The following is a 24244-nucleotide window of genomic DNA, read 5'->3' on the forward strand; positions in this document are numbered from 1 at the left end:
CGTGCGTTCACAGTGCTTCGGGGGCGCCGGGCTGGCGCCGTCCGTAGAGCATCTGACTCTTGATTTCGGCTCAGGTCCTGATCCCAGGGCCGTGGGATCAAGCCCTGCGTCAGGCCTCATGGTGAGCGTGGAGCCCGCTTGAGATTCTCTCTCCCCTGCTCCCTCCCTCTCTTTCTCTAAAAATAAAAATGTAAAAAAAAAAAGTGCAGTTACTGAGGCCTCCCATCACCGCGGCCTCGGGAGGTGGAGCCTCCCCGTCCCCGTCGGCAGCCGGAGGCCCCAGCTCGCTTGCTGGGCGGTGGCAGAGCGCGGATGCGAGGCCCGGCCTTCTGGTGGGACCCGGCCTGCCAGCCTCACCGCCCAAGGGGAGAGCGCTAGGTTGTCCGGCATCCCTGTCCCCGCACATCTGGAGAGGGTGATAGTTCCCTGGGCCCTGTGGACAGTGGTGTGGCCGACAGAGCTGCAGGTCACTAGGACACTGCCCTCCCCCTGTCAGCAGTTTGTGGACATCCAGGGAGTTGCTCTGCTTTGTTTTGGTTTTGTTTGGGTGGAGGACTTTCCATAAATACTGGCCTCTTCCTGCTTTATAGGAATTAAGCACTTCCCCCTCTAACAAGAGCGTCTGCTTAGAAACAAAAGCAAAAGGTCAGGGTTTGGATGGTGGCGTCTGAGGCTCCCGAAGCCCCCGCCCCTCTGCCGGGAAGGGGCTCTGGGCCGAGAGCCTGCAGAACCGTCTTCCAGGCTCTCTCCCCCTCCTCAGCTTCTCCAGCTGTCCCTCGGGAGGCCCATAGCACTGCTGGCCCCCGAGTCCTTCTGGAGGCCGGTGTCAGCCCAGCAACCTGAGAGGGAGGTGGTGTGTGTACCTTCTTTCAGAGCGACTGAGGCACAGACAGGTAGGTGGGCATAATCCCCGCCACAAGTGGCCCTAGCCAAGCCCTAGGCCCCTGGGTCTCTCGAAGCACCTGCTCCGTCCCAGGAGTGGGGGCAAGGCACTGCCCTCTGCCGGCTTTGTGTTCCCTGTTCCCCACCCTCGGTGTCATTCAGTCCACTTGAGCCTGCCTCCTGGGGCCGAAAGGGGCACCGGGTCAGCCTCCTGGTTCCCTTTGGTGGATTAAGCCATGAAGCAGAGAGGGGTAGTTGAGGAATCTTAGGATTTCAGAAACGGCAAGGGTCCGTTCCAGGAGGAGAACCAGGGCAGCCAGGCAAAGCTGCGAGGCCACAGGCCCACGCTGACGCACAAGGCAGGCAGACGGCCAAGGCCGGCGCTGGGCCAAGCCAGCAGGGTCCCCCCTCCCTCCAGCCTTGACCTTTAACCATCCCCCCCCCACCTCACTGGGGAGAGCACTGTTTCCCTGGGGCCTGGATCAAATAGAACCAGAGAAAGCCCAGCCACCGCCTGTGTCCACCTGTCCCTTGAAGACATCTGGTCCCCTCACAGGACAGAACTGAGGCTTGTTTGAGGCTCTGGCCTGGATCAGACCAGAAGAGCTAGGCCTTCGCGAGCTGCTGTTCATCCCGGGACTCGAGGCAGGTGAGCAGGCAGTGGGGACACCCGGCAACACCAGGAGCTCCGTGGACTGTCTCAGGCCATCCTCACTAGGATTTGTTCTCCTGTTTCCAGCCTTCATCTGGTCCCTCGAGTTCTCACCGACTGGCCCTGCAGCTGGACCGCAGAGCCGACTCCACGATGCACCTGTTGGCAGGGGATCCCACCGCTGCTGACGCTGATAGTGAGACCCGTCGGGGGCCACTCGGGCTGCCGGAACGTCCTAGGGAAAAGCGCCTGATTGGGCTCTTTACACGGCTGGCTCCTTCCTGTCATTCAGACCTCAGCTCAGATGCTGCCTCCTGACAGAGGCCTGCCCTGGTCCCACGCCAGCCACATCCTGCCATATCTCCCTGTTTAATCCACTTCACAGAGACTCTTGACGTGCTGGCTTGTTTACCTGTGTTGTCTCTCTCAGCCACGAAGATGTCCATGCTGTGAGAGGGGGAACTTTGTCTACCTTATTCCGTTGGGTCCGAGCCCCAAGGTCAGTGCCAGCCACATAGGAGCCCCTCACATGTATGTTAAATGAGTTTGGGATGACCTGCGTGATCTTGGACAAGTTCCTTGCTCATGCTGAGCCTCTGTTTCCTCGTCTGTAATATGAGGATCCAACCGACTTCTTCATAAGATCGCCTGACATGCTGAGTCGCCAAAGCTATGAGAAGTGAGAGTGGCCCTTCCCTGCAAATGTGGAAATGGACTGCGCTGTGTTACAAGAGCGTTAGCCGAGATTGCTGCCCCTTTCCCCCCACTCCCCGCCCCCCACGATAAAGTCGCATAATGAGGGCTCTACCTGGGGCTTCCCAGGTAGCAGGGGGGCCTCCAGCCTCCCCTAGGAACCCAGACATTGGGGACTGGGTGTGTGACTCTTGCCTCTTCTCAGCCAAAGCCCAGAGGGAGGCCATCAGCTGGGCTCCTGAACATTTCTTCCAACAAGGGCATCTTTCATGGTTTTGCCTTCTGGGCCCCCTATTTTGAAACCAAACAAGAACACAGATCACTGCCAAACCAGACAGGCTCGGCATGAGCACGCGCTTTGTTCCCACGCAGAGGTGATGTCAGCCCAGAGCAAAGACGGGCACTTGACATTTCCATGAGCCTGGGCGGCCTCCTCCAGGACAGACACAGTGTCTGGCAGCCGGCTTTGAAGAATAGTGACACGAGTTCACAGACTCCATTCCTGCCTTTGAGACCTTCAGGGAGGTCAGAGGACAGCAGGCCGTGTGGGTCAGTTGTGCAGTCTGGCACCTTGCCTTTGTTCCTCCCAGGTCACATAGTGGGCCAGGGCACGGACAGGGTGGGCCTCAAGCTCCCATGCTTGTCACCTCAGCAAAGCCATCCTGTGGTCCAGACAGGGCTGAGCTCAAGAACCTTCCATAGCTCCCGCCTTCTGCTTCCCGGCACCTGCCGGGAGTGTGTGGAGCGTAGGCTTCGTTCCTCCCTCTCTCTCCCCCAGCCCTGAGACCCCCCTTGGCCCCCTCCACCCTAGACTCTCCCTCAGTCACCTCACGGGCAGTGTCTAAGAAGTGTCAGATGAACGTGGAAGGATAGATGAATTGCCTAGGGAAGAGCTTCTGGAATTTTTTTTACAGGAAACACTGTTACCTTATAGAAAACTGCTCCCACCCCAGTACCCCCAGAGCTTGGGGGTTTCTAACAAATTAGATGTCTCAATTTATTTTGAATATCTAGGTGAATTCTGCAGTCAAATTCATAATATCAAAAAAAATTTTTTACTACAAAAGCAACTTTTTTTTTTTCAAAAATAGCATTTAAAATTATTTATTGGGGCACCTGGGTGGCTCCGTCGGTTGAGCGTCCGACTTCAGCTCAGGTCATGAGCTCACTGTTTGTAAGTTCGAGCTCTGCATCGGGCTCTGTGCTGACAGCTCGGAGCCCGGAGCCTGCTTCAGATTCTGTCTCCGTCTCTCTCTGCTCCTCCCCCGCTTGCGCTCTGTCTCTCTCAACGATAAATAAATAAACATTTAAAAAAAAATTGGAAAGGGATCTTCTTGATCTCCCATTTAAAAAAGTAATACTAATAAAAATAAATAAAAAGACAAGAAGAAGCGGCCGTTAGCATGTGACTCAGCAATTCCAGGAAATGAAAACAATACAACCACGCAGAAAGTATACACAAATGTCCGCTGCAGCGTTACTCAAGTAGCTACGGCAGAAACAACCCAGTCATCCGTCAGCAGATGATGGCACCCACGTGGTGGCATACCCATACGACAGGGTGGTAGTCAACCAGAAAAAGGACTGAGGTTCTGACACCTGCTCCAACACGGATGAGCCCGGAGGACATTCTGCTCAGTGAGAGGTGGCGATCCTAAAAGGTCACCTACTGTATTATTCCTTTTAAATGAGGTGTCTAGAGTAGGCAAATCCAGAGACAGGAAGCAGGTTAGTGGTTGTCAGGGGCTGGGGGAGAGGAGAATGGTGAGTGATTATTTAACGGGCGTGTTTTTCTAGGGGATGAGAAAGTCGAAATCTGGACAGAGGTGGGGGTGGCCCAACACCGTGACTGTGCTAAGTGCCACTTGGAACTGTATACTTTAAAATGGCTTGGGGCGCCTGGATGGCTCAGGCAGTTAAGCAACTGACTCCGGCTCAAGTCATGATCTCACGGTTCGTGGGTTCGAGCCCCACGTCGGGCTCTGTGCTGACAGCTCAGAGCCTGGAGCTTGCTTCGGATTCTGGGTCTCCCTCTCTCTCTGCCCCCTTCCCCGCTCACACTCTCTCTCTCTCTCTCCCAAAAATAAACATTAAAAAATAAAATAAAATGGTTAATTGTATATTATGTGAACTTCACCTCAATTAAAAATAAATAAGAGGACCAGCCAAGTCTTCTGAGCTCTAGGCAGCTCCTCCAGGCTGGGAAAGCACCTGGATTAATCTGGTAGGTTAAGAATCCAGCAGGAAGACAATGCAAGTCAGACATGCCATGTTGGATTCTCCAGGGGCTCACATTTCAAAAACTGAAACGAAACAAATGTTGTTTTAATGCTATAGTTTCTTGAACCCAGGACAGCCCAAACGTTATCATTTTGATGTGTACTCAACATAAATGTTACTAATAAGATCTCTCCTCCGTATTGTCTTTGAAATACAGGTGTATTTTGCGGCGCCTGGGTGGCTCAGTCGGTTAAGCATCCAACTCCTGATCTTGGCTCAGGTCATGATCTCGGTTCGTGAGTTTGAGCCCCACATTGGACTCCACACTGTCAGTGCGGAGTCTGCTTGGATTCTCTCTCTCCTCCCCTGCTCACATGCGTTTTTTCGCTCACAAAATAAATTTTAAAAAAGAAAGGAAAGAAAGAGAGAGAGAAAGAAGGAAGAAATACAGGTGTATTTCAGCACACAGGACATATAAAATGCAGTCAGCCGCGTTCCAGAGCGAAAGAAAGAAAAAGAAAGAAGAAAGAAATGCAGGTGTATTTCAGCACACAGAACATCTAAATGCAGTCAGCCACATTCCAGAAAGAAAGAAAGAAAGAAAGAGGAAAGAAAAGAAAGAAGAAAGAAATACAGGTGTATTTCAGCACACAGAACATCTAAGTGCAGTCAGCCACGTTCCAGAACTCCATAGCCACTCATGGCTCAAGCTCAGCCCCACTGGATGGTGCAGCTGTTGGGTGTGTCACTGGAGTCTCAGGACATAATCTTGCAAAGTATGAGCGGTTCAAATTTAGTGGGTGTTGAATCTATGAATTAAAAAATAAATCGGCTCTAATCCTATTTAGGATGCATCTGAACAATCGCCTTAGAAATAAGCCCCAAGTCAAACATACAATTACAGCAATTCCGTACCTGGGTACACACCCAACACAAGCGAGAACGAGAACTGGAGCAGATACTCAAGCACAAAGCAGCGTTATTCACAATAGCGAAAAGGTGAAAACAGCCTCTGAGGCCCGTGGATGAATGAATGAATGGAAAAGCAAAACGTGGTGTGTACGTACAATAGGGTACTATTCAGCCTTAAAAAGGAAGGAAATTCTGGGGCGCCTGACTGTCTCAGTCAGGGGAGCGTGTGACTCTTGATCTTGGAGTCAGAGTCGTGGGTTTGAGCCCCATGTTGGGGGTAGAGTTTCCTTGGGGGATAAAAAAAAAAAAAAAAGCAAGGAAATTCTGACTCCTGCTACAACGTGCACGAACCTTGAGGACATTATAGCAAGTGATATAAGCCCATCACCAAAGGACAAATACGGTAGGGTTCGCTCATATGCAGCACCTGGAGCGGGAGTAGCCAAGTTCATAGAGACAGAAAGTCGAATGAGGGCTCTCTCTCTGCCCCTCCCCCACCCATGCTCTGTCTCTCTCGGTCTCGAAAATAAATAAAAACATTAAAAAACAAAAAGAAACACTGTAATAAAAATGATGGAGGACCACTCCAGGATCCACGAGAAATACTTTCTTTAAAAGAGCGTTCATGCGTTGCCTGGGTTTGAAGTCAGGCTGTGATTTGCTTTCTAGGTTTGTGTCCCTTGAGCCACGGTCATCTGTGCACCCCCATGGCGCCAGCACCCGGGGCCAGTCTCAGAACAGTTTCCTGAGTGAGTGGTGCAGGCATAGAGGAAGGAGGAATTCGTGGGCAGGAGGAGGTGAGGAGCAGGAGAATCAGGGAAGGCTTCCAGGAGGAGGGGGTCGAGGGTATGGAGTTTGAAGAGTGGAAGATAGGGTGTGGATGGGCATACCTCAGGGCTAAGCACCAAACCGTCGCCCAGAGGATGTTGAGGGGGATGAGACAAGGCGCCAGCTCTGCCCAGCGGTGATGTCACGCCTGGGACCCAGCCTGAGCCCAGCTGTCGGGGGTCCTCTGCCAAGGGGCCAGCCTTCCCCATCAAACACCCCACTGAGCGGTCGCCCCCGTCACCCTCCTCCTCCCCGGCACCCACCCACCCGGGACGGTACCAGTTCCTCCTCCAGCCCCACATCCCCTGGCCGGGCCACCATCACCTCTCCTGGCATCACCACACCTCTGACTGGCCTCAGGCTGCCCTCCCCCACAGCCACTCATTCACTTAGTAAATAGCATTGCGTGCCTGATTAGGATCCCACAGATGAGGAACAAAGCTTTGGCCCTGCCCAGTGGGGAGAAAGACAATAAACAAGGAAATGGTGAGTGTATCATATGATGGCAAGCGGCAAGGGCCAGGAGGAAAACAAAAATCGCCAGGAGGGGTCCTTATGACACCTCTGGGCCCTCAGGTAAGTCCAGGATCCAGGCCCTCTGGGGAAGGCTGCCTGGCTGGTCGGGCCTGCTGTGAGCTTCGTACCCTGGCCACCCCGCAGCCCCAGTGAAAGGAAAGCCATGTTCAGTGTGGCCTCAGGAAAAGGGAGCGCCCAGGTCGGGCAGCTTGCCCAAGGTCCGGCAGCTTGCCCAAGGCCACAAAGCTTGGGGATGTGCTCCTGAGGCACGTGCCCAGGCCTCTGTCCCCACTTGGCCATCACACGACAAGGTGTGGCTGTGAGATCTCAGGCAGGACATGGTCCAGTTCTGAGCTGCCGCTTCTCTTCCTGTAGGACGGGCTCAAAGTGATGGGAGAGAACACTGCAGAGATCGGCGAGGCCCAGAATCCCCCTGGGCGGCTGGAACGGGGCAGCCCAGGGCGGGAGAAGTCAATGTCATCCTGGCCCCATTTAGAAGCAGCCCTTATGCTGGTTCCAGAGCGGGAGACCCAGAATCTCATAGTTGCTTACAAACACAAAGGTAAGAGGCCTGGCCTGTGCCCTGCTCTGGCCAGGAGACCAGGTGACAGACCCCTTTGGGGTCTGCCATGTTGACGAAGTTTTGGGGTGATGGTGGGGTGGTCCGGAGCCACCGGCCAAGAAAGAATTCTTGAAGACGCCTTTGGTGCACAAAGGTCATTTTATTAAAGCACGAGGACAGGACCCGTGGGCTGGAAGAGCTGCCCTGGGGTCGTGATGGGAACTCATTACACATCCTCGGGTTGGGAGGGGGTCAGGGATAGAGTGTCTCTAAGGTATTTGGGGAGCAAGGTTTCCAGGACCTTGAGGGGTTAGCTGTTAACTGTTTAATAACACCTCAGTCGTGAGAGCCTTCAGAGGCTTATCGGGGGGCATAGGCTTGGAGTAGGATTGCCAGCATAGGTCCTGGGGCAGTTGACTTAAAGGAAGTATATTTACAGGATCCCGGAGGTTGGGACAATGTTAAGTCAAGGTTCTCTTTTGCCCCCTAGCAAAGTGTCATCAGGGAGGGAGCTGAGCCCCTAGAGGGTGGTCACTCTGCCGGTTTCAAGGACTTGGCAATGGGCTGGAGGCAGTAAGGGAATTTCATATTATTTGCCTCAGTTTCCCACATCACCATGGCAAGCACTTTAACCCCTTTCCTTTGCTCTTGAGTGTCCGAGGAATATCACACACATCCCACCTGGGAGGCGGGGGGTTGCTGTTAGCTGCACTTTGCCCTCAGCTTGCCCCATGCTCCCTCATCATATCCCCCCTGAACAGTTTTGACCCTTAAATCTTTAAGGTGGCTGAAGGTGGAGGGCCTCAGAGACGTCCCTACCTGTAAGTCAATATTGGTCAGTCGGGGAACATACCGAGGAGTGACAAAAACATAGAGGCAGCTGAATCCAACGTGGGCAACGTGTATGCACCTCCTTGAGTAGAAAGGATCATCTGTTGGCTTGAAGTCATTGCAGTGATGGGGTCTTGGGACCAGGCAGAGAGACACGGGAGAAAACAGCAAAACATAATTAGAATAACTAGAAAGATTAGCCCAAAGGAAAGTCCTTCGGTAGCTGACAAAAGTCTTCCAATCTAGATGTTTAACCAATCATTCAAGGAGAAAGAGGGATTGTTTAATGCGCCAATTTGAGTATTTATGTCAATTAGAAATCCAGAAATATTTTTGCGGTAATCTGGAATGTATATACAGCGTTGGGGGGGGGGTGTTTGTTTTGTTTTTAAATTTTTTAAGTTTGTTTATTCATTTTGAGAGGGACAGGGACAGCATGAGTAGGGGAGGGGCAGAGAGAGAGAGAGAGAAAATCCCAAGCGGGTTCCGCACCGTCAGCACAGAGCTGGATGTAGTACTGGAATTCACGAAACCCTGAGGTCATGGTCATGACCTGAGCCGAAACCGAGAGTCGGATACTTAACTGACTGAGCCACCCCGGCGCCCCAGCATTTTGTTTTTAGGAGAATATAAGTTCCACCTCGTGCAGCAGCTAAAATATATAATGCCATTCTATTTTGTAGAACTGTTTCCCGCATTCGAGTTACTTCTAGTATTTGATAACATAATGCTATTTTGAGAGTCGTTTAAGGCCTTAACTATATGACAAGTGGTGTTTAACCATCCTATAGACTCTGTTTTGTTCAGTAAGCAATCAGGTAATGAATAAGAGGTACTTTTACAGAAATAAGAAACATACGGGTTAATGGTTACAGCAAACTACAAACCCCGTGTCTCCGAGGGCTGCCAGTGAGATTTTTAGATGTCAGGCTTGAAGCATCCTCGGATGAGAGTGGGAACAGGCAGCAGGAATCAGATTGGTCTTTCTGGCCTGTAACTCAAAGGTCTGCTGTGACCCTGTGGGACGGCCCATTGTAAGAAGGAATTATCAGTAGAAATTGGGAAAGGAGAATGAAAAAGAAAGGTACAACCATCCTAAGGGAAGTTTGAGGTCTTGCACAGATTCCCGGGAAAAAGAAGGCACGTAAGGTTGCTAATTGATTTCCTGGAAGGGGGCTGCAGGTTTTATTTTAGATACAAGAGCCCACGAAGAATGGCCCTCTCACTTTACTGCCTAATTCGGCCCAGTAGGGGCCCTTTTATTTTGGAGTTAAGTCCCCTGTTGTCTTAGACTTTCCATCTTTTGAATAAACCAGATCTCCTGGGTTTATATGGGGTGGGTTTCTAGTAACTGTCAGATCAGGTTTAGGGAGGGTATGGTTTGCATGGTTAGAGATTTATGAATTAACCAGGCCTCAAGTGAGTAATAAAGACGATAGTCTTCATCTATCGAAAGGTCTACAGTGAGAAAAGTCTTTGGATACAAGTATTGGGGGAATCCATCCCATTTTCCGGTTGTTTAAATAATCATATGCCCATGGGGTCATATTATTATCCCCACAGAACAAAAAGCACATTAGATGGTCTATACGTGACATATTGTGACAATTTTTCTGAAGTTTACCTCAAGCTGTCTAGTTTAGGCAAACAACAAACATTTCAAGATGATCAGAACTAGAATTTAACATCCATAACGGTGCGTTGTTGAAATGTAGTTTTTCTCTCTAAAAACCCCCCTTTCCAGAGATAGCCAAGTCGACACCCATGCATTTGTAGAACAAGTCCAGTCTTAACAAACCTGGCCTAAGTATTTACATAAATTCAGCAAGAATAACGATTGCTCATGAGGATCTTTTAAAGTTTGCTTTGCTGGAACCCTTTATAAGGAATCTCCAGACTGAACTTTTGTAGCCTCTCCAGGCCAGAAGCCAAGCCAAGCACTTGCCATCAGACAAGGCCTGCAGTACCCGTGGAATTGGACGAATTCCTCTTCACGAGGTCTCCAAGATACCCTGAGGTCCCTGCACCTGCCAGGAAGTGACCTTCTTTGCTCACCTGGGGAGGGTGCTGGGAACTCTGTAAGCAAGGTATCCGGCCAACATTTCCAAGGGACTTTATGGCTCCGTGTTTCATAAAGCCAACCTTAGTTCCTTAAAGCTGTCTGGCCATATCTGAGTCTATGCATGTTAATCTCAAATAGGACATTCCAGTCAAAGCCTTGGTAAAATAACCAGTATTTCCAACGGTGACCTGTGACAAGATGAACAGATTCTTATTGAACTTAGGCAAACAATTGTAATTGCCGCGAAGGAAAGGATATTCACTGGAGAGCTTTTGCATTTCAGAGGGTTTGGGAAGAGAGAAAAGATAAATGCTTCAGTTTGCAACTGAGTACTTGATGACATTTCTGTATATCACAGATATCGTAAGAGAAAGTCTCCTTCTGGAAGAGGAAACAGAGAACCAGCCATATTTCTAACAAGAGTCACAAGACTATAATCTTCCTCAGTTCATTGAGTCCCATGTTCCGAATTCTTGTTCAGTGTGAATGCAGCTTTTTAGTTCTTGAAATTCTTACCCATTTTGGTATTAATCTTAAAGATGTCTGGGGCGCCTGGGTGGCTCAGTCGGTTAGGCGGCCGACTTCGGCTCAGGTCACGATCTCGCGGTCCGTGGGTTAGAGCCCTGTGTCGGGCTCTGTGCTGACAGCTCAGAGCCTGGAGCCTGTTTCAGATTCTGTGTCTCCCTCTCTCTGACCCTCCCCCGTTCATGCTCTGTCTCTCTCTGTCTCAAAAATAAATAAACGTTAAAAAAAAATTTATTGAAAGATGTCAAAAAATACCTGTATTTGTCCCAAAAGTTCTTTTTATAAATCTCCTTGAAGGAGAAACACGTTTTGTGAGAGAATAAGAACAATTATAAATGACCAGATCTCAGAAACGGACATTGTTAAAGATCTGATGAGAGTTCATTATGATGCAATTGACAAAGAAATTCAGTTATTTCTGTGACACATAACACTTCAAGTAATCAGAATATGAAGTGATGACCTTATACCGAAACATTAAAACTTTAGGAATTGCATATATATTTGGGCAGTTACAACATTTACTTGTGCAATACAACCTAAGGTTTACCGTTGCATGACAGTGGTTTCCAAGTAACTTAGCATCCCAAATAAAAGGGCCTAATTGGTCAAAAGACTTAATTTACCGTTTAAATCCTGGGAAGTTTGTTAAAACTTTAGAAACCCATAAAGCACGTCCAAAATAGGCTTACAGATCATTACAAATCTTAAAACTTTGTTTATTCAACCAAAGTGCCAATGAAAGATCCTGAAGGCGAATGGATAGCATCATATCGTTGTTAGCAAAACCTAGCTCCTTTAACATTGAGAAGTTTTAACTAAGTAATCAAAGACCCGATAAAGAAGAAACCTAAAGCTTTGGTTATCTCCGGCCGACCAAAGAGAAAAAAAAGCCTTTATTTACATTTTCTTATCAAGAGCAGGTCAACAGTCCAAGAAAACTTTGTCTTCTGAACAGAGAGAAAAGCAGAATTTCAACCTTATACCAGTGTACTTTTAAAATTCCATTCATCTCAACCTTAGTCTATCCTGAGCACAATTCCTTTCCGAAGATTTCCCTTCACGAACCTTCTACAACTTTCCTTTGCCTTCAAACTTTGTCCCAAAGCCATTTCTCTCCAACAACCAGTCTCGTTTAGGACAGAATTACTTTCTTTTACCCTCAACAAAAAATGTATTTCCATTCCTTATATCTTTCTTACATATCTCCCACTTTCCTACATACAGGGTTGCTTTCCTTATTTCCATCAGTCTTAAGTACACTTCGCAGAATTTTAACTCTTAGGAAAACTTAGTCTCCAATTGAGGACTCAGTAACCAATTGAGAGGTGTTTACACCAGAATTTTTTAGATGGTAAATTCATGAGCCAATTAAGCACAAAGCATGTTTTCCGATAGACCCAAATAGCCTTAGTTTCTCTGCAATAAGCACAAACCTACGTTCGGTAATCAAAGCTTTAGCACTCCATCCTATCTGGAAAAGACCTAGATGTCCAATGAATTTAATCTGATTTGTCATGCAACCAAAACTTTAAAGTTTCAGGTTACCAAAGACTTTGGAAGCTATCTTAACAATCACCCATGACAACTTTGAGACAGACAAAATTAACTATCATTTTAAGTCATCTTTTTGCTAACAAATTGCAACAGAGATAACATGAGCTTATCTGACCTTTAGTCAACCTTGGTAGAATGAAAGTTTCATATTTAATGCTGATAACTTTAAAGACCAGGTCCAACAAACTGAAATTAGTTTAAATTTTTTTTTTTAATGTTTATTTATTTTTGAGACAGAGAGAGACAGAGCGTGAATAGGGGAGGGGCAGAGAGAGAGGGAGACACAGAATCCGAAACAGGCTCCAGGCTCTGAGCTGTCAGCACAGAGCCCGACGCGGGGCTCGAACTCACGGACCGCGAGATCATGACCTGAGCCGAAGTCGGATGCTTAACCGACTGAGCCACCCAGGCGCCCCAAACTGAAATTAGTTTAAACACTGAATATGTTTCCCCTGCGTCCACTTAAAAGTCAATCAATTTATCCCCATTGTCAGTTTTCACCTGGGACACCAGTGGGGGTATCTGAAGTGGGTGGTCCAAGGGGGTGCTCTTTGCTCCTTGACCTCGAGGGTGGGAGGGGGAGCCAATGGTGCCTGAGGCATTGAGGATGGTATAGATAGGAACCAGTTATGTAGACCACACCCAAGTTGGTGCAGAAACTGGAGGGGGACAGGAGGGAAGGAAAGGCAAGGTGCCAGCAGAAGCAGAGAAGGAAAACCCGATTCAAAACCTAAGCTCTGACAGAGGAGCAGACGCCATGTTTATTCCACCAAAGTGGAAATATGGAGTCCACATCAGGCCAGAAAAGACCAGGAATTTCCCCAAAACAAATGGAGCTTCAGCAGCTGCTTGGGAATATTCCTTAAAGTCCCCATCCCAAGGTGGACTAGCCACAGTTGGCTCCAATTATAGCTGGTAACCCGGGAACTGAATGAGGGAGAAGCCCTCACATCTATTAGGCAGAGGAACAGAGAGAGAGAGTCAGCGTCCCCTTTGTCTGGGATGGTCTGTGTTTCCTCCAGCGACCTGGGTTCTATTAAGAGGAGGCCTATTTAGACAATTACCATCCAATATATCAGGAGGGAGTTTACTGGCCTGGTTACTGACCAAACACGATCTGCAAGAGGCCATTGGAGCCAGGTAGCCGTGAAGGCCTGGCCCTAGGGTACCTCCATACATTTTCTGTTTACTAAGGCCACTCAGGGTTACAGGAAATCAATCCTTTCTACATATTGCAAGCCAGATTGTTTCCAGTGGGTTAAAAAGGCATCTCTCGGGGACTGAAGAGAAGCTCCCATGCTCCTAGAGAGAAAAGGAGAGAGAGAGAGAAAGTCCATTACCCCTAAGAATCCCCTCCGACGTGGGTGGTGTCCTATGAGCAGGATATGTCAGAGGTTCCTGGTGTCAAAGCAACCCAGGTGTCCCTCAAAAGAAATTGCTATGACCACCAACCAGCCGAGTAAGGGCTCCTGAATGAGGGATGTTAGTGTCCCCCCACTTCCCCATTGCATTCTGGACTACAGATGGGTGCCTGGCGTATGGACCAAAATACCTTGAAAGCCGTGCCCTGAAAGGCTGTGCCTTGAAGAACATTCCCTGATGGTCATGCCCTGATTACCTAGTCTTTGAAGAGCATGCCGCAGAGGCCATGCCTTAGTTGCTTGAACACCCTGTCATTTTTAACCCATGGAAAACACTAGAAAAGTTTTACAAGGGGAATTACCCAATTTTAAGTAGTAGTGAGCAGAGGACATTGACAGAAAGCGGTAAAGACAGAAATCCATCACAATCTAAGTGACATTCCAACACATATGGATATTGGGATATGTGTGATATTCCTCGGACTCTCCCGGCTACCCAAGAACAAAGGAAAAGGGTTTAAGTGCTTGCCATGGTGTTGTGGGAAACTCAGGCAAATGAAAAATTAAATTCCCTTACTGCCTCCAGCCCATTGCCAAGTCCTTGAAACCAGCAGAGAGTGACCTCCTTCTAGGAGCTCAGCTGCCTCCATGATGACGCTTTATAGACAACTTCCCTAGGAAATAGTCCCTGGTTGGGTCTTAATTCAATCAGATACTGATTTCCACCAGCTCTCAGTGGAGGTCTCCCTGCCAGAAGCGGCTAGACCAGAGATGAGGAGATCACGTTATATCAGTGAGGAGGAAACCTCACATGGGAGTCTTAAGATTGGCAGGTGTCCTGGTGGCTTAGGTGGCTGTCCCGTGCCCGAGAAAGACAACTTTGAAGACGGACAGGAATAAAGAGAGGGCATCAGGTTTCTGGGTCTTATTACCATCCCGGCCAGGGTACTAATTTGCAGCCAAAAGGCAGGATTTCTCCTCCCAGAAGAGTTGCCACGGGCTAGAGGATTGCAGCCTGAGCAATCGACATGAAAGTGACCCAATAGGACCACCCTCCTCAAAAGGCCCCTGAAATGAGAGGAAAGGAAGAAAAGAAGGTATACTCACCAAATGTGCACCGAAGCTCAGAGTCCAGATGAAAAGACTCTAGTCCGACAAACTGGGCGGCATATGATGAAGGTTTGGGGTGATGGTGGGGTGGTCTGGAGCCGCCGGCCAAGAAAGAATTCTTGAAGACGCCTTTGGTGCACAAAGGTCATTTTATTAAAGCACGAGGACAGGACCCGTGGGCTGGAAGAGCTGCCCTGGGGTCGCGATGGGAACTCATTACACACCCTTGGGTTGGGAGGGGGTCAGGGATAGAGTGTCTCTAAGGTATTTGGGGAGCAAGGTTTCCAGGACCTTGGGGGGTTGGCTGTTAACTGTTTAATAACACCTCAGTCGTGAGAGCCTTCAGAGGCTTATCGGGGGGCATAGGCTTGGAGTAGGATTGCCAGCATAGGTCCTGGGGCAGTTGACATAATTTCATTTTTCATTTGCCTCAGTTTCCCACATCACCATGGCAAGCACTTTAACCCCTTTCCTTTGTTCTTGGGTAGCCGGGAGTGTCTGAGGAATACCACACATGTCCCACCCGGGGGGTGGGGTGGGGGTGGGGTCGCTGGCGTTAGCTCTACTTTGCCCTCAGCTTTCCCCACACTCCTCATCAGTGTGACCTTCCGGCTGGAGGCGGAGGGGACAGACGAGACACAACCTGCTCTGAGTTGGGTGCCAGAGGAAACGGCGGGAAAGCAGAAGACCTGAAGTTCAGGGCTGGCTCCATATTTGCCAGCTCTGGGTGTTCCAAACCTCTCTGCGCCTCAGTTTCCACACTACAGTAGAGGTGGTCCCTCCGAAGGGGGTAGGAAGAGCAGATCACGGTGGGTAAACCGTCCACTACTGGGCACGAGTATTTTCCAGTTGGTGATAGTCTTGGAGGCCGAGGAGCCGTGGCCACTGGAAACAGGGGGTGGGTGGTGGGGGTCACCTCACATGCCTCGTTAAGCTCCAGAGGAGCCATTTGCTGTGAGTTGCTGAGAATGTGGTCCGGAAGCAGCTTTGGGGGGCGGGGTGCAGCTGGACAGGATTCTGGGCTCAGCTCCATCCCCCTCACTGTGTGGCGTGAACCCATCACTCCCGTCTCTGGGCCTCTGCTTCCTCTTTGGGGTCTGGTTGCAAAGATAGCTAGGGGACCGGGCCCCCCGGGGGCTAGCCCGAGGACCCAGTTGCTTTGAACCACCCACCGCCCTGGGGTGAGTGACATAATCTACTTAGGCAGCCCTGGCACCCACCCAGGCTCCTTCCTGTGCGGAGATGACCAACAAGATAAAGGCAAGGCCAGCATTTGGGGACAAGGCTTCCAGGAGACGTCAAGCAGTGAGCAATGCGTGTGTCCAGGCCAACAGGAAGGAGGGAGGGGTGGGGGAGAGGGAGGGCAAAGCCGAGGCCAGGTTGATGGGGACCCCCCACTGTGGACAGGCATCTGTGGATAGCAGTCTTAATGGCACCAGGGTGGTCTTCAGGGGGTCTGGGTAACCCCCGTCTCCATCAGCCCCAAGAGACTTGCTTGCTATGAGGGCAGCTTAAGATGCATTTCTTCCTGGGGCGCCTGGCTGGCTTAGTCAGGAGAGCATGCGGCTCTTGATCACGGGGTCATGGGTTCGAGCCCCATGCTGGGCATAGAGCTTACTTCAAAACCAAACAAAACATCCCTTCCTTAAGATCACCCCACCCTGCACAAGCCCTTCCTGTGTAGAAATTTGGCCCCACAGTCCCTTGGGAGTAGCTGCACACCGCCCCCCCCCCCCCACTTTCTGGCAGTTTCTCCAACAGGAGAGCCAAAAATGGGCCAGTGGGGGAAGGGGAAGGTGCCCCGTGAGAAGGGGAGAGCTGGGGGCTGGATGCCACTCTGCTCTGGGCTGGTGGGCTCCCACTCACCCTGGGTTCTATGGACTTCCTGAGCCCGTCCACACCTGGCCCAGGGAGCCCAGTGGGGGACAGGTGGGCAGCGGGGGTCTGGTGGCACTGGCAGAGGTATGACAGTGGATGGCCTGTGTGACCCCTGCAGTTGACCTCTTAGCCTTGGCTGGTGGCCACTCGCTCATCAGTGGCTGTCCCAGAGCAGGAAAGGACCGAGGTGGAGGGGGGTGGGGAGGAGGACATATGTGCAGCCACCAGGTCCAGGGTAAGTCACAAGCTCCGTGATCGTGGGGAAGTCACTTTGTCTCTGGGCCTCAACCTTCTATTCTGTCAGTTGGGGCCATAAGCATCTGCCTCACTAGACAGCTGGAGGTTCAGCAATGATATCGTTCATGTGTAGACACAGTGCTCGTGAAGTTCGGTGTCTCCATTCCCTAGAAATTTGGGCCAGTTGGGGAGGGGTCTGCTTGATTCAGTCCTGGAGCGCTTTTCAACTCAAAAAACCCAAACTCTTGGAGTCTGATGACTTCCCTGAGATGGGGGAGAAAAATGACCCACTTTGCTGTTTCCCCCCCCCCCCCCCCGCTCCATCCACCTCAGCAGGTGGCGTGGAAAGCAGTCGGACCAGCCACGGTTCCAGTCAGGAAGAGGCCATCATTCTGTGGGGCAGGGCTGCTGGCCCAGGGAGCCAGAGAGGCCGGGCCTCCATACCCGGCTCTCGCTTCTCAAGCACAACCTCCGCGCCGGTCGGTGCTCCCTTCACCACATGTACTCGCTCTGCGCCCTCACCCCAAGCCAGGTGGTGCCTGTCGGTATCGCTGTTTGGGGGGTAACCAAGCCCCAGAGAGGTGATGTGACTTGCCCAGATCGGCAGTGGAAGTGAGACTTGAACTTGGTCTTGTAAGGGTTAAATTGTAGTGTAGGGCTAACCTATAGGCTTGAGAAATAACAGCTTTGTTTTAATACTGTAGATCAAGAGATACCAGCCTTGTCCTATCAATCAAGGGAACAAAAGTTCAAGGAAAATCAACTGGATTAGTGTTTGATTGGATTGGGGCAAGGGCAAGTCAGAACTGTGTCCACCCCCATCTGGGAACTATTTCTTTGTTCTGTTCCCAGGTGATGATAAGACGATTTGGTCAGCTCTGAAAACTCGGCTATTCGAGACAGCTCTCTGGTCAAGAGTGTCGGTCCTAATTGGTTGGCCTTGCCTCTCATGGCAATAAACTTTGTTGTGACTCTCACAGGTGCCCGCAGCATTGTTTCAGGAGTCGGGTGGATGCAACAGTCTGTCATGTTGCTGTGATCCTGAGACTTGAGAAACAAGACTTCATGACTTGAAGTGTATCAGTTATCTGATGCGTGTAACAAACACATCCCAGGCATCGTGGCCCTGAGCAACCAGCAGTATGGGTTTGCTCATGATTCTGCAGTCTGGGCGGGGCTCGGCAGGGACCCCTCATCCCTACTGCGTGCGTCGTCATATGGGGCGCCCGACCAGCCTCCCTCACATGTCTGGGGCTGCAGTGGGGGTGGCTCAGCGACCAGGGACGGGCTGGGCCTCTTTCCTCCCTTCATGGTTTCTAGGACCCCTCCCTCCATGCAAGCCTTTCTCTAACGGGGTCACCCTATTTCCTTACACGGCCTCTGGCTTCAAAGTTGGAGAAAATGGATGCTGTAAAGCCTCTTAAGGCCTAGGCCTGAAACCTCTCAGTCACTTCCAAGTATCCTAGTGATCAGAGTCACGCACAGGCCACCCAGACCCTGGGGAGGCGAGATCGTGGACTGTGTGGCCGAGCCACAGCGACGGGAGGAGTTGTTGGTGGTCGTTCGGGCAGCCATTTTTCCGCCCAAGGATCCTGCCCTGAGAGCGGGCCACTACCTGCCGACAGACTCCTGTGTCACAAGAGCGGGAGAGTGTTGGTAGTGATCCATGGGAATGCGGAGGAGGGAGGGCCCAGGACGTTCCGCAGTGGGACAGGAAGGGCTCTCTCCTCAGACTTCTGGGTCTTTCCCTCCCTGGGCCCAGCTGCCCTGCTCCCAGCCCCCAAGGGGTAAGGAGGCTGAGCCCTGGTGAGGAATGAGGCCTGGCCTGCTCATCCTGTTGGTGACAACCCTCTAAGGACCCTGCCTCTGCTTTGCAGGGAACAAATGCTGTGGCCCTTGCCCTCCACCTGCCCTGCCCTGCCCTGGTCCTCCCACCCCAGCCTCACAAGTTCTGAAAACACGTTGGTGGGGAGGAGACCGTGCAAATCCTTCCCCACCCTCCGCCCTCCAAAGACCTCAGGAACTTCCCAGTGGCCACCCAGCCCAGGATCTGGAGTTCAACCCTTGTCCTGCCACTCTTCAGCTGTGTGATCTTGGAAAGGTTTACTTACCTCTCTGTGCCTCAGTTTCCTCATCTGAAAAAAAGGAGAAAAGAGAAGGGCAACCATGACCACTCTGTGCAGGCGCGTTCTAAGCACTCTGCAGCTAGGAGCTCCTATAATCCTGCCAACAACAAGGGCCAGGGTGTGTGTGTGTGTGCGCGCGCGCGTGCACGCGTGTGTGCATGTGTCTGTTGTTCATTTCACTTTTACCGCTAAGGACATGAAGGCACAGAAAGGTCAAGTAACTTGCCTGAGGTCACACAGTTCATCATCACTCCAGAGCCCATGCTCTATCCAACCCCCCAGCGCCTGCTCCCCACCTCCTAATTCCTTTTTTTTTTTTAATCATTATGGTAAAATATGCCTACCAGAAACTTGACCGCGTACGGTGCGACTTTCACCGCCATCCCTCTCCAGGACCCTTCGTCTTCCCCAACTGGAACCACGCCCGTTCAACAATCATCTCCCATCTCCCGGCAATCACCACTCTTTGTGTCTCTATGAACTTGACTCTGCCAGAGACCTCATGTAAGTGGGATGAATCATACAGCATTTGGTCCTTTCGTGACTGGCTTATTTCACTCTGTATAACGTCTTCAAGGTTCACCCATGTAGGAGCACACGTCAGTATTTCCTTTCTTTTTAAGGCTGAATGGTATTCCCAAGTATGTACGGACAGTTCATCCATCAGTGGACCCTTGGGCTGCTTCTGCCTTTTGGGTATTGTGGATACTGACGCTATGAACACGGGGCATAAATATTTGTTCCAAAACCCTGCTTTCAGGGGCACCTGGGTGGCCCCTTCGGTTAAGTGACGGACTCTTGGTTTCGGCTCAGGTCATGATGTCACAGTTCGTGGGATCAAAGCCCCACATCGGGCTCAGCGCTGGCCGCAAGGAGCCTGCTTGGGATTCTCTCTCTCTCTCCCTCTCTCTCTGCCCTTCCCGGGCTCATGTGCGCTGTCTCTCAAAATAAATGAATAAACCTTAAAAAAAAAAAAGACCCAGCTTTCAATTTGGGGGTGTATTGTACCCAGAAGTGGGATTGCTGAACCATGTGGAAATTCCATGTTTAAAGTTTTGAGGAGCTGCCTTACTGTTTTCCACGCTGGCTACGATATTTTGCCTTCCCACCGGCAGTGCACAAGGGTTCTTGACTCTGGTGTGACCACAAGCCCTAGGTGAATGCTGGCAGCCCGGGTGGGCGCCTGGAGGGCCCGGTAAAGAGCTGGCAGAGGTGGTCCAGTGGCTCCCGAGGGGCATGCCGGGAATCCTGGCGGGCACCCAGACAGCCTGGCCTGCGGTGTTCCCTCCCATGGACACTGAGCCTTGGACTCAGTCCCTGGGCTCTGACCTTCCCCAACCCTACTCTGCCAGGACAGGCCACCCTGGAGCAGAAGGGATGAGGGGGCCAGGATGGGGCACACGTCTGCACCTGCAGGCTTACGGCCATAGATAGGATGGTTAGACCCTTGGGCAGGAGGCTCCCTGCTCAGCGAGACCTCACCTTGACCTGCTGCATGGCCTCCCCTATCCTCCACCTTCCCCAGCCTCAGTTACTTCCTCCTCTCCCCAGGTGACATGCCTTGTGGGGGACAAGTTCTAGATACTGGCTTTGTGACCTGGGAGGTGCCAGTCTCCTTTGAGGAATTCCCAGGGCCGAGCCCCTCATTGTGCCAGTGACTCTTAATGAGTCAAGGGGTGTGGACTCTTCTAGAACTCTGGCTCCTGACTCCTTCCCCAGCTTTCTCCATAGCTCGCCCAGGCCACCAGCTTCCCTGCCAGAAGGCGTAGGGCCAGTAGGCCCCAGAAAGTCTGGATTCATTGAAGTTCCTGGTCCCGGGCTGAGGGGGGGTGCTCTGCTCTCCAGAGAAGGTACCAGAAGTAGGATGTCTCTTCTGCATAAGCTCCAGCCCTGGCAGGGCCTCTTTAGGTTGTGGGGGCCCCAGCCTCTGCAGTCTGATCCTGGCTGGGGGCAGGGCCCAGACCCTCTGATGAGCATCAGTGCAGAGCCTAGGCACGTGGTCTGGGCCTCAGGACCTTGGGCCCCGTGCACTGCCATGGATCGAAGGCCATGGTGATGGGGTCTTATCCTAGCAGCTAGATTCTTTTGGCCCTGGGCAGGCCCCAGCCTCTCTCCGATCCCTGTTTCCTCACTGGTGCAATGGAGCAGGCTGAAACTCAATGGCCTTCCCAACTAGAAGATTCCAGAAGGAAAGAATTCACTGAGGGAAGATTCTGAGCACGGACCACCTACGAGCAGTAGCAGTGGTGGCCCTCGCTGTGGCCTAAGCACTGGACATGCCTAAACTAACCTATTCTCGACAACAGCCCTCCTCAGTAGATATGGTCCTTATTCCCATGTTACAAAAGACGAAACTGAGGCACAGAGAGACGAAAATGGCCTAAAGCTGCAACCGTAGCCGAACTCGAGCCCTGCCTTCTTCCTCCATGTTCTAATCCGCAGTCCTACACCACAATGTGGCTGAGGTCTCTTTAAACCCGAATTTTGTGGGCACCTACACCCGAGTCTTCCACCTCGCAGAAAGGGCACAGAAGTGGCCAGAAACCCTACCACAAAAGCAGGTTGTGTAAACCAGAGGACAGGCCGGTCAGGGGACGTGAGAGGCCCTCTGTGTGTCTGTGCCAGTCAGACCCCGTCTGGGGGAGGGCGGGGGCAAAAGGGACAGTGGCTGGCCCGGAAAGGTCTGGAAACCCTGTCACAGGAGGCGTCGCTAAAGAACCTGGGGGCAGAAGTGACTCTCAGCCAGCGACTCTCGACTCTCAGCCGAATTTTTGAAGGACTGGCTTTGCTCCGACCGGCCCCAGGCGGTGGCATCTGGGATTCCTCAGAGCCAAAGCTGTCCCACAATAAAGAGCTGCGGTGACGGAGAGTGAGTGTCTCGTGTCACTCCGCGGGGCCAGGGCGCCGGAGGAGGTGCCCTTGGGGCCCCGCCCAGGTCACAGGTGTGAGGCTCAATCCGCCATATCTGGGCAGTTCTAGTGGCCTCAGAAGTTGAGGGCACCTACATTTCCTGGGTGAATTTCTCTCCTCTTCCAGCCCCACCCATCAGCCTGGCTCCAGCCAGACGGCCTGGACCCTGACCAAGGGGCTATTACCATTCGTGGTCGTCAAAAGGACAAGACCTACCGGCCTCGTGGATCGCCTCTGGGCCTGGGGCTTTCAGGCTCTGACAAGTGACTTCAGACCGGCTGTTCCAAGGGTCACTCACCATCTGGGCCTGGGAGATGTGGCCGCGGGGCCACGGGCAGGGACTCGGCCCGGCAGCCGTGAGGACGGGACCCCACCGATGGGGCCCAGGAGCCAGAGCTGCCGTCGGACAGACAGGCCGTGAGTCAGCGTCGCTGTGCTGGGGCCTCACCTCTGTGGGGCCCCACCTCGTGGGACCCAGCCCCCCGAGGCTCACGCCAGCGGGCCACTCTCCCGGGTTGGCCGTGCGCTTCAGTGGGTGTCACCTGCTCGGCTCCCACCTGCTGACTCAATCCATCCCTCAAGGACACCCGTGGTGTCCTTGGAGCTTGTGGGGGTCCTTAGGCTGAATTGCTCACTCCAATGCCCCCCCCCCCCCGCATACTTTCCAGCTACAACTAGTCCCTTCCCCATCCGTGCGCAGCCTGGATGCCCTTTCCCCTCTTTTGCTGGGTTTCTAAATCTGCCCCAACCTTCGAGGTCTGGCCGATGCCTCCTCTACTCTCCCAGTCCCCCAGGTGGACCATGTGGCCGCCTCTCTGCTGAATTTCTGTCTCATCCACTGGCCTGGGTTCTCCTGGGGGCAGGGGTGAGTCTGAGTCCCTTCTGCCTCTGCTGCAGCCTGGAGCCCAGAGCCCGGCATACAGTAGGCTCTTAATCAATGAGTGGATATAACCTCCCCACACCATATGCTCGCCTTCCGCTCTCTCTGTGGGGTTGGCCGCCGCGAGGGAGAAGACCTGGCGCCTGGTGGTCAAAGCCCTGGCTCTGGAGTCCGGGTCCCGGCTCTGCCTCTCGGCCATCGAGTGGGCTCTGTCAGTTTCCTCACTTGGGGAGCCAGCACGTGAGGCCCGCAGGGGCTTCTGGAGTCGGGGGAGGGAGGGCGGGGTGGGGAGGCAGAGGGCTTGGAGACAGAGCAGGTTCCTGAGTTTCTAGGAGTGGTTGCCAGGGCCCAGTTAAGTGTGCGGCTCATAGTACCAAAGGTGATGGGCATCTTGGGTTACACCCGTTTGCAACCACACAGCGGCCCTGGCCCGAATAAAAGGGCTGTTTCGGTCTCAAGGCCTCCCCTGCTGGAAGGCTGGTGCTTCTTTCTCTGGGTTCCCACCAGCCCTCACGCCTCTGATGCTTCTTTCCCATGCAGTAGTATTTACTGAGCACCTACTACGTCCTGGGCTGGGCTGCGCCAGGTGCTGGGCCAACAGCAGCGGGGGCAGGACAGACAGAGCCCTGCCCTGGTGGGGGTTATGTTTGGTGGGGGAAACCAGCAAAAGAAGAAGCGTAGGAATTTACCTAGTATGCTAGATGGAGAAAAGTGCTATGGAGATGGAAGGGGGTCAGGCGAGGGACGGGGGAGCTGCACCTAACTGGGGTGCTTGGGGAGCACCCGCATTTGGGTAGAGACTGGAAAAGGAGGAGCCCCATGGGTCCCTGGGGGAAAAGAGGTCCAGATGGAGGCAACAGGCAGCACAGTAGGTTGATGAGCTCGGGGAGTGTGGAGGGAGGGGGCCAGGGAGGCTCCAGCCTAGACCAGGTGGGGACTCGTGACCCCCGAAGCACCCTGGCCTCACTTTGGGAGAGATGGGAGCCACAGCATGATTTGAGCAGCAGAGGGAAGTGGTCTGACTTGTGCTTTGCGGAGTCACGCTGACGGTTTCGCGGGGAGAGGAACAGGCATGGGGAAGCTATGACAAGGACGCAGGCCAGGGCCCTGGAGGACCGATGGGCAATTCCGGAGCCCACAGGAGCCCCTTCGGAGGGAGGAGCACCAAGGAATTGTGGGGGAGAGCCCGGGAGTCCCTCACCCAGGTCCTGAACCCTTTGAGAATCCAGTAACCGTAGACCCTCTCCCAGAAAAACGGGCGTGTGTGAACACACACACATTCCCACAAGCAAGCACACAATCACATCCACGCATGCGTATACTGACACTGATGTTTCTATGTGTGCACGTACACTCCCACGTGCTCACAAACACACACGCCACACGCCTGGGAATTTTCGGAGATTCCTGGCCCCTTGTCTAGTCCATCCCCTCTACTTAACTGAGGCTTGCAGAGAGAAGGAGACTTATCCAAGTTCCCAGAGGCAGAGAGGACTTGACCC

The 24244-nt window shown here is 52.3% G+C and overlaps 1 protein-coding gene across 3 annotated transcripts in view; it reads left to right on the forward strand.

Annotated features, from left to right (window-relative positions):
- The first annotated feature begins 6011 nt into the window (after positions 1–6011).
- The window catches only part of MGAT3 (beta-1,4-mannosyl-glycoprotein 4-beta-N-acetylglucosaminyltransferase), a 56165-nt gene continuing 37932 nt past the window's right edge, over positions 6012–24244 (forward strand). The window contains exons 1-3 of one of the 3 annotated variants that reach the window (XR_008300533.1): positions 6165–6763; positions 7079–7265; positions 19300–19928. The gene's annotated coding sequence lies outside the window, so the exon portion shown is untranslated. The other 2 variants (XM_027070685.2, XM_053226820.1) reach the window with 2 other exon arrangements.

Source organism: Acinonyx jubatus, chromosome B4, assembly GCF_027475565.1.
Source record: "Acinonyx jubatus isolate Ajub_Pintada_27869175 chromosome B4, VMU_Ajub_asm_v1.0, whole genome shotgun sequence".
Taxonomy (NCBI): Eukaryota; Metazoa; Chordata; class Mammalia; order Carnivora; family Felidae; genus Acinonyx; species Acinonyx jubatus.